Source organism: Salvelinus sp. IW2-2015, linkage group LG31, assembly GCF_002910315.2.
Source record: "Salvelinus sp. IW2-2015 linkage group LG31, ASM291031v2, whole genome shotgun sequence".
Taxonomy (NCBI): Eukaryota; Metazoa; Chordata; class Actinopteri; order Salmoniformes; family Salmonidae; genus Salvelinus; species Salvelinus sp. IW2-2015.
Window position 1 is genome coordinate 29,186,622 of NC_036870.1, and position 10,972 is coordinate 29,197,593.

General features: G+C 46.3%; 1 pseudogene; it reads left to right on the top strand.

Annotated features, from left to right (window-relative positions):
- Positions 1-10,972, top strand: part of LOC111955697 (focal adhesion kinase 1-like) — a 143,949-nt pseudogene that overhangs the window by 96,231 nt on the left and 36,746 nt on the right.

Consider the following 10,972-nt stretch of genomic DNA (forward strand, 5'->3'; position numbering starts at 1 on the left):
ACCTGGGGTTACTGGGCTCAGCTCATGTCACTAAGGACCTGGGTTACTGGAGACTCAGCATCATGGTCACTAAGGACCTGGGGTTACTGGAGACTCAGCATCATGGTCACTAAGGACCTGGGGTTACTGGAGACTCAAGCATCATGGGTCACTAAGGACCTGGGTTACTGGAGACTCAGCCATCATGGTCACTAAGGACCTGGGGTTACTGGAGACTCAGCATCATGGTTCTAAGGACCTGGGGTTACTGGGAGACCTCAGCATCATGGTCATAAGACCTGGGTTACTGGAGACTCAGCATCATGGTCACTAAGGACCTGGGGTTACTGGAGACTCAGCATCATGGTCACTAAGACCTGGGGTACTGGAGACTCAGATCATGGTCCTAGACCTGGGGTTACTGGAGATCAGCATCATGGTCACTAAGGACCTGGGGTTACTGGAGACTCAGATCATCGGTCACTAATGACCTGGGTTACTGGAGACTCAGCATCATGGTCACTAAGGACCTGGGGTTACTGGAGACTCAGCATCATGGTCACTAAGACCTGGGGTTTACTGGAGACAGCATCATGGTCACTAAGGACCTGGGGTTACTGGAGACTCGCGCATCATGTCACTAAGGACCTGGGGTTACTGGAGGACTCAGCATCATGGTCACTAAGGACCTGGGGTTACTGGAGACTCAGCATCATGGTCACTAAGGACCTGGGTTACTGGAGACTTCAGCATCATGGTCACTAAGGACCTGGGGTTACTGGGACTCAGGCATCAAGGTCACTAAGGACCTGGGTTACTGGAGACTCAGCATCATGGTCACTAAGGACCTGGGGTTACTGGAGACTCAGCTCATGGTCACTAAGGACCTGGGGTTACTGGAGACTCAGCATCATGGTCACTAAGGACCTGGGGTTACTGGAGACTCAGCATCATGGTCACTAAGGACCTGGGGTTACTGGAGACTCAGCATCATGTCACTAAGGACCTGGGGTTACTGGAGACTCAGCATCATGGTCACTAAGGACCTGGGGTTTACTGGGATGATCAGCATCAATGGTCACTAAGGATCTGTCTCTCTGTCTGTCTCTCTGTCTTTCTCTCTGTCTTTCTCTCTGTCTTTCTCTCTCTGTCTCTTTCTGTCTGTTGTCCATCATGGTTGTGATTGTAGTTATGAGCTGTACTAGAATGTGTCATTCAACTCTGCTACTGGAAAATAGGTTTAAATCCGTTACATTATCTCCAAAATCAAAGTTTGACAGACTTTGCAGATCCAGCCATGCAGTGCCATCGGAAAGTATTCAGACCCCTTGACTTTTTCCACATTTTATTACATTACAGCCTTATGTGGAAAAAGTCAAGGGGTCTGAATGCTTTCCCGAAGACATTGTATGGCTGGATCCCAAAATTWATTTGAAAGATAGGAATAGTTTAACTTCACCAGCTTAGATGGTATCTTGCAACCTTTCAGTTACTAGTCCAACGGTCTAACCACTAGGCTACCTGCCGCCCTGTTGCTGACATGTGTATAAAATCGAGCACACAGCCATGCAATCTCCATAGACAAACATTGGCAGTAGAATGGCCTTACTGAAGAGTTCAGTGAACTTCAATGTGGCACCATCATAGGATGCCACCTTTCCAACAAGTCAGTTCGTCAAATGTCTGCCCTGCTAGAGTTGCCCCGGTCAACTGTAAGTGCTGTTATTGTGAAGTGGAAACGTCTAGGAGCAACAATGGCTCAGCTGCAAAATGGTAGGCCACACAAGCTCACAGAACGGGACCGCCGAGTGCTGAAGCACGTAGCATGGAAAAGTWATCTGTCCTCGGTTGCAACACTCACTACCGAGCTCCAACCTGCCTCTGGAAGCAACGTCAGCAYAATAACTGTTCTTCGGGAGCTTCATGAAATKGGTTTGCATGGCCGAGCTGCCGCACACAAGCCTAAGATCACCATGTGCAATGCCAAGAGTTTGCTGGAGTGGTGTAACGCTCGCTGCCATGGGACCCTGGAGCAGTGGAAACACGTTCTCTGGAGTGATGAATCACACTTCACCATCTGGCAGTCCGACAGACTAATCTGGGTTTGGCGGAAGCCATGAGAACATTACCTGCCCCAATGCATAGTGCCAACTATAAAGTTTTGTGGAGCATGACAATGTTCCCGTGCACAAAGTGAAGTCCATACAGAAATGGTTTATTCGAGATCAGTGTGGAAGAACTTGACTGGCCTGCACAGAGCCCTGACTTCAACCCAATCAAACATACTTTTTGGGATGAATTGGAACGCCTACAGCGAGCCAGGCCTAATTGCCCAACATCAGTGCCCGACCTCAACATCTAGTGGAAAGCCTCCTCAGAAGAGTTGAGGCTGTTATAGCAGCAAAGGGGGACCAACTTCATATTAATGCCCATGATTTTGGAATGGATCTTCGACAAGCAGGTGTCCACATACTTTTGGTCATGTAGTGTATATATACAGTATTTAATAGAGTACTACTGTCTACTGCAGTCAAAATACAGCCAAGGCTTCTTGCTGTTATTATTAACAACCAAAATGACCTCATCAGCTCCTCCTGACTTGGGTTACCCATCCATCTGTGGCTTTGCTCACACGCGTACATAAACGAACACACCCACACCATACCGAACCACACAACACCACACTATACCACACCACACAACTAACAGGGGTCATCTTTCCCTCCCCAGCCAGGGACTATGAGATCCAGAGAGACCGGATAGAGCTGGGACGCTGCATCGGAGAGGGACAGTTTGGAGACGTCCACCAGGGAGTCTACAACAGCCCGGTAAATAGTACTGTAAAAAGTATATAGTACCGTAACAAGTATATAGTATTTTAACAAGTATATAGTATTGGATAAGTACAGAACCAGTCAAAAGTTTGGACACACCTACTCCTTCAAGGGTTTTCCTTTATTTTACTATTTTCTCAACAACAACAAAATGTGTTAAAATAAAGAAAGAAAAACCCTTGAATGAGTAGGTGTGTCCAAACTTTTGACTGGTACTGTATATATTACATAACAAGTATATAGTACTCTAACAAATAAATAATACTGTATCTGTCTGGCTAAATGCAGACAAAGCATCTCTCCTCTCAACCTCAATCCCCACGTGTTCCTCTCAATTTCACCCGACTGTAACCATCTAGCTAAACACATCTCTCCTCTCACCCTCAATCCCCAACCTCTCAAATGTCACCCCGACTGTAAACCATTCTAGAGCATGAAAACACTCTTCTCCTCTCACCCTCAATCCCCACCCTCCAATTTCACCCGACTGTAACCATCTGAGTAAAACACATCTCTCCTCTCACCCTCAATCCCCAACCTCTCAATGTCACCCGACTGTAACCATCTAGCTAAACACATCTCTCCTCTCACCCTCAATCCCCAACCTCTCAATTTCACCCGACTGTAACCATCTAGCTAAACACATCTCTCCTCTCACCTCAATCCCCAACCTCTCAATTTCACCCGACTGTAACCATCTAAGCTAAACACATCTCTCCTTCACCCTCACTCCCCAACCCTCTAATTTCACCCGACTGTAAACCATCTAGCTAAAACCATCTCTCCTCTCACCCTCAATCCCAACCTCTCAATTTCACCCGACTGTAACCATCTAGCTAAACACATCTCTCCTCTCACCCTCAACCTCCCCAACCTCTCAATTTCACCCGACTGTTAACCATCTAGCTAAACACATCTCTCCTCTCACCCTCAATCCCCAACCTCTCCAATTTCACCCGACTGTAACCATCTAGCTAAACACATCTCTCCTCTCACCCTCAATCCCAACCTCTCAATTTCACCCGACTGTAACCATCTATGCTAAACACATCTCTCCTTCTCACCCTCAATCCCCAACCTCTCAATTTCACCGACTGTAACCATCTAGCTAAACACATCTCTCCTCTCACCCTCAATCCCCAACCTCTCAATTTCACCGACCTGTAACCATCTAGCTAAACACATCTCTCCTCTCCCCTCAATCCCAGAACCTCTCAATTTCACCCGACCTGAACCATCTAGCTTAAACACATCTCTCCTCTCACTCAATCCCCCAACTCAATATTTCCACCCGAACTGCAACCATTCTAGCTAAAAGCATCTCTTCCTCTCACCACTCAATCCCCACCCTCTCAATTTCACACGCGAGACTGCAACCATCTAGCTAAACACATCTCTCTACTCATTCTAATATGTTCAACGTGATATGCGTCCTTGTGAACCATAAACTGACCAATTGTTTTGTCTTGTGTCTGACTTCCAGGAGAATCCCTCTGAGCGTGGCCATTAAAACATGCAAGAACTCCACGTCGGACAGCGTGCGTGAGAAAGTTTCCCTTTCAGGAAGCATGTGAGTGTGCTGAAGTTGTAGTGTAAGCTAGTGCTGTGTCACTGTAATGGGACTTGATGGTGATTGCAGCTTGCTGCTGGTTGCCAATGGTATGCACACACCACACACAGCACACACACACACACACACCACACACACACACACACACACACACACACACACCACACACACACACTGCCTGATGGTAGTCTCAGGTTGCTTTGCTCAATTTAATGAAGCTGGTAACTGTAAACATTGTCTTTGTCCCAAATTCACCCTAGTGCCCTATGTAGGGAATAGGGTGCCATTTGGGATGCAAATTGACAATATTTGTGAACTAAGAGCAGTGACATTTGAGTCTGTGTTAGACCTATCCCAGGGAGCCTTTCTCTGTTCCTTTGAACATGCTCAATTAAATGTTTTTATTTCATTTATATTTTGGGGGTGGGGTAATCAAATGTTAGTCTACATCTTTCCACTCTAGTTCTTAACTGTTTGGTGAAATCCTCACACCCCTTTGTGATGTGTGTTCCTCAGTGACCATGCGTCAGTTCGACCACCCCCACATAGTGAAGCTGATCGGTGTGATCACAGAGAACCCAGTGTGGATCATCATGGAGCTGTGCACGATGGGAGAGGTGAGGTGTCCTGGCGGTTGGGTTGACAGTGAACCATACAAACACAGAGTATGTTTTGATAGATAGGCTACGTACAGTATGCAGAGGTGTTGTTGTCATTCTTGTAATAGATGGGAGATCCCAGAAGACAGGAGCACGTTTGGAAACAGTTTCCTCTGTCGTCCACCTATCTCTGGAAAAACAAAGAGGATCAATCTTATTGACGTTTTTCATCTTCCAGTTGAGGTCCTTTTTACAAGTAAGGAAGTACAACCTGGACCTGTCAACGTTGATCCTGTTCTCCCACCAGCTCAGCACAGCCTTGGCCTACCTGGAGAGCAAACGCTTTGTCCATAGGTCAGACCACCACCCATTATATCCTGCTATTTAGGTTGATGTAGACACTTTAAGATTATGTTAAGCTTTCATTTTCTAATATATTTATTTGTGCCACGCTGTCAATATTTAAGTACTCAATGTACAGTTTGCAGAATTCCAGAAACTTTCCAAAATCTCCAGGTTTTCCAGAATTTATAGTTATTATCTCTTTGTGTGAACGTCTCCAGGGACATTGCTGCCAGGAACGTGCTAGTGTCTTCCACAGACTGTGTGATGCTGGGAGACTTTGGCCTCTCGCGTTACATGGAGGACAGCTCCTACTACAAAGGTACAAATCTGTTTAATACGGTTTCTGGTACAAACCTGTTTAATACGGTCTCTGGTACAAACCTGTTTAATACGGTCTCTGGTACAAACCTGTTTAATACGGTCTCTGGTAACAACCTGTTTAAATACGGTTCTGGCTCAAATGTTTAATAGCGGTATCTGGTACATAAGCTGTTTATACGGTCTCTGGTAGAACTGTTTAATACGTTGTTCTGGTACAACTGTTAATAGGTCTTGTACAACCTGGTTTTAATCACGGTCTCTGGTAACAGAACTGTTTAATACGTTCTTTTGGGGTTAAAACAACGGATAAACATTTTTTTGTTTTTTTTGCTTTTTAAAAATTAGCGGGGGTTTCCCCCCCTTCTTCCCCTTGGTACAAACTGTTTATACCGGTTTCTGGTAACAAACCTGTTTTAAATACGGTCTCTGGTAAAACTGTTTATATAGCGGTTCTGGTACAAACCTGTTTAATACGGTCTCTGGTACAAACCTGTTTTAATACGGTCTCTGGTACAACCTGTTTAATACGGTTCTGGTACAAACCTGTTTTAAATACGGTCTCTGGTACAAACCTGTTTAATACGGTCTCTGGTACAGTAACCTGTTTAATACGGTCTCTGGTACAAACCTGTTTAATAGGTCCTCTGGTACAAAACCTGTTTAATACGGTCTCTGGTACAAACCTGTTTAATACGGTCTCTGGTACAAACCTGTTTAATACGGTTCTCTGGTAAGACGTTTTAATACGGTCTGCTGGTACAGACCTGTTTAATACGGTCTCTGGGTACAAACCTGTTTAATACGGTCTCTGGTAACTGTTTAATACGGTCTTCTGGTACAAACTGTTTAATACGGTCCTCTGGTACAAACCTTGTTTAATACGGTCTCTGGTACAAACCTTGTTCTAATACGGTCTCTGGTAACAGACCGTTTTAATCGCTCCTGGTCAACTGTTATACGGTCTCTGGTACAGAACCTGTTTAAATACGGTTTGGTAAAGACTGTTTAATACGGTCTCATGGTTAGCAACCTGTTTAATACGGTCTCTGGTACAAACTGTTTAATACGGTCTTGTCAAGCCTAAAGCTTGTTACAAACCTGTTTAATCGTCTCTGGGTAGCAGCCTGTTTAATACGGTCTCTGGTACAGACCTGTTTAATACGGTCTCTGGTACAGACGGTTTATGTTTTAATACGGTCTCTGTACAGGAACCGTTTTAATACGGTCTCTGGTACGACCTGCTTTAATACGGTCTCTGGTACAAAACCTGTTTAATACGGTCTCTGGTACAAACCTGTTTAATTACGGGTGCTCTTAAGCCGTAACTACAGACCTAGTTCTAAGTGTAATAGGTCTCTGGGTCTCACAAACTGTTTAACTACGGTCTCTGGTACAAACTGTTTTAATAGGTCTCTGGTACAAACTGGTTTAATACGGTCTCTGGTACAAACCTGTTTTAATGACGGTCTCTGGTACAGAACTGTTTAATCGGTTTCTGGTAAAACCTGATTAAATACGGTCTCTGGTACACAACCTTTGTTTTAATACGGTCTCTGGTACATTAACCTGTTTAATACGGTCTCTGGTACAAACGTTTTAATACGGTCTCTGGTCAAACACTGTTTATATACGGTCTCGTGGTACAGACCTGTTTTAATACGGTCTCTGCGTACAACCTGTTTAATACGGTCTCTTGGTACAACCTGTTTAATACGGTTTCTGGTACAGACCTGTTTAATACGGTCTCTGGTACAAACCTGTTTAATACGGTCTCTGGTACAAACCTGTTTAATACGGTCTCTGGGTACAACTGTTTAATACGGTCTCTGGTACAACCTGTTTAATACGGTCTGTGGTACAAACCTGTTTAATACGGTCTCTGTACAAACCTGTTTATTACGGTCTCTGGTACAAACCTGTTTAATACGGTCTCTGGTACAAACCTGTTATAGCGTCTTGGTAAGACCTGTTTTAATACGGTCTCTGGTCAACCTGTTTAATACGGTCTCTGGTACAAACCTGTTTAATACGGTCTCTGGTACAAGACCTGTTTAATACGGTCTCTGGTACAAACCTGTTTAATACGGTCTCTGGTACAAACCTGTTTAATACGGTCTCTGGTACAAACCTGTTTAATACGGTCTCTGGTACAAACCTGTTACTAAACGGTTCTGGTACAAACCCACTGACTTCCCTGGCTGATGTTTTTTTGCACGCATCTGCTGGTTGTGAAAGCATTGCAGAATGTCTACACGCTGAAGCACAGATGGGTTTTGTTCTCAACGTCAAAACCTTTTTCAGCTTCAAGGGGAAACTTCCAATCAAATGGATGGCTCCAGACCATCAACTTCAGAGACGCTTTACCTCAGACAGCGATGTGTGGATGTTGGTGAGTTTGGCAGCTGCAGATTACACAATCTAGCTATCAACTCCTGTGTGTTCGTGTTTGTGTCTGTCTCTGTTCATATGTATATGCCTGTTCCTTACAGTTTCCCCCCCGACCCCTCCCTCCTCTCCTCCACTTCTCTCTTCTCTCTTCTCTTCCTCTCCTCTCTCGCCTTTCTCTTCTCTCTCCTCTCTCCTCCCCCTCTCTCTCTCTCTCTTGTTCCTCTCTCCTCTCCTCCTCTCTCCTGCCCTCCCTCCTGCTCCTCCCACTCCTTTCCTCTCTCCTCTCCTCCCACTCCCATCTCCTCCGCCATCTCCTCCCCACTCTTCCCCTCCTATCTCCTTCCTCTCTCCTCCTCCTCCCTCTGCTCCCCTCTCCTTCCCTCTCCTATCCTCACCTCGTCTCCTCTCTCCTCTCCCTTCCTCTCTCGCTCCCATCCCTCTCCTCCCCTCTTCTCTCCTCTCCTCCCATCCTTCTCCTCACCTCTCCTATCCTCCCCTCCTTCCTCTCCCCTCCTCTCCAGGTGTGTGCATGTGGGAGATCCTCATGTACGGTATCAAGCCCTTCCAGGGGGTGAAGAACAACGATGTCATCGGGCGGATAGAGAACGGAGAGCGTCTGGCCATGCCCCACAACTGCCCCCCCACCCTGTACAGCCTGATGACCAAGTGCTGGGCCTACGACCCCAGCAAGAGACCCCGCTTCACAGAACTCAAAACCCAGCTCAGGTCAGTACCTCTGGGGGTCGAAGTTCTGGGGTCGGAAGTGCATTGTTTTCYTTTACAATCCTAATGAATAAGATTACTGGGACAGGGAGGACCTGATCCGATATCAGCACTCCTACTCTGAGATGCTGCATTAATGTAGGCTCTGGTGAAGTATATGCCTCAGGATAAAAGGTGCCTTTAAGCACAGATCTAGGATCAGCTTAACTAACCTATTCCTCACCCTAACCATTAGTAGGGGGCGAAAAAACGAATCTGTCTAGAAGAAACGCCTCATACGTGCTTGGCAGTGTTCTTTCACACACAGTGTCCCTGCTTTATAGCTCTGGAAGAATTATGTTGGGGCGGCAGGAGGCCAAGAGTGTTGGGCCAGTAACCGAAAGGTTGCTGGATCAAATCCCAGAGCTGACAAGGTAAAAATCTGTCGTTCTGCCCTTGAACAAGACAGTTAACCCACTGTTCCCCGGTAGGCAGTCATAGTAAATAAGAATTTGTTCTCCCTTGAACACTGCAGTTAACCCACTGTTCCCCGGTAGGCTGTCATAGTAAATAAGAATTTGTTCTCAACTGACTTGCCTAGTTAAATAAAGGTTAAAATAAATGTTCCACATTGCTACACAAGAGGTCACTGTTTCATGTATTAGTGTACAGGACACTTCAGTAAGTTTAGAAACAGAGTGGTCTCAGCTACTTAAGTTGTAATCCAATTTGTAAGTCGCTCTGGATAAGAGCGTCTGCTAAATGACTTAAATGTAAATGTAAGTAAGAGTGTGGTTCCCGAGTGGCACAGCGGTCTAAGGCACTACATTGTGCTAGAGGCGTCACTACAGACCCTGGTTTGAACCCGGGCTGTATTACAACCGTCCGTGATCAGAAGTCCCATAGGGCAGCGCACAATTTGGCCCACTGTTGTCCTGTTTAGGGGTTTGGCCGGGGTAGGCCGTCATTGTAAATAAGAATTTGTTCTTAACTGACTTGCCTAGTTAAATAGAAAGAGGCAACAGGTTGATGCCATATTCCCAATAGAGACTATCAATTATCAGCACACAATGSACTTCAATGGTCTATCTATGTCAGTCAAATCCATGGTAGGTGGATGAAGTGTGATGTATATAGATCTTTTAGACTAGCTGAAGCAAAGCCACATTAGAGGGTGTGTGTGGGTACATTTCTGTGGGTAGTCCACGCCTGCRTCCCAAATGGCACCCTAATCCCTATATAGCACACTACCTTTAGACTAGAGCCCTATAGGCCCATTTGAGAACTCAAAGACATGTGAAGCGCTCACTTATCATAGACTCACCAACGCTTGGCTATGGACAGATGGTGCACGTTCTATGTCTGAACCAACCCTGCTGCTCTACCTGGGTCACGCGCTTGGCCCGGCTCTTTCGGTGTCGTCGTTGTGCGTGCCTGCTCGGTGTTACCGTCTGCGCTGATGGCGTCTCCTGACAACACACCACACTATATTGGCACTGTCGCCGCGCATCTAGGCCTCTCCTCCTGCCAACAGGATCCACTTTCTCCCCTCGCCTCTCGCCTCTCTCTCACCTCGTCCCTCTCGACCTCTCCCTTCTGCTCCTCTCTCTCTCTTCGCGCCTTTCTCGACTCCCTCTTCCCCATCTTCCCTGCGTGTCCCTCTACTCTCTCCCTTCCCCTCTCCCCTCTCCCTCTCCTCTCGCTCTCGTCTCCCTCTCTCCCTCTCTACCCTCTCGGTCCTTGCTTCTCGCTCTCGTTTCGCTCTCTTACGCTCTCTCTCTCAGCTCTCCGTCACTCTCTCTCCACTCATTCATGGCCAGTGAAAGATATTAACCTTGGGCAGGGACAACCGAGTTCCAAGCCCGGAGGACGGGAACGGACAGACAGACAGACAGACGGACGGACGACGGACGCGGACAGCCGGATCAGACAGACGACCGAGAGACAGGAAGGAGGTGCAGGTTCTCACAATACTCTAGGACTATCAACGAACAGACAGACAAGACAAGCCACCTGCTCTTCTACACCTGCATTGCTTTGCTGTTTGGGATTTTAGGCTGGGTTCTGTACAGCACTTTGTAGCATCAGCTGATTAAGAAGGGCTATATAAATAAATTTGATTGATTGGATTGGATTGCGACCGGATTCATCACATTCTAAACCAGGCCCAAAGGGACCACTGGGATAGGTACAGCGCAAATATCCATCCACAAAAAGGCCTTGCATGCTCATAA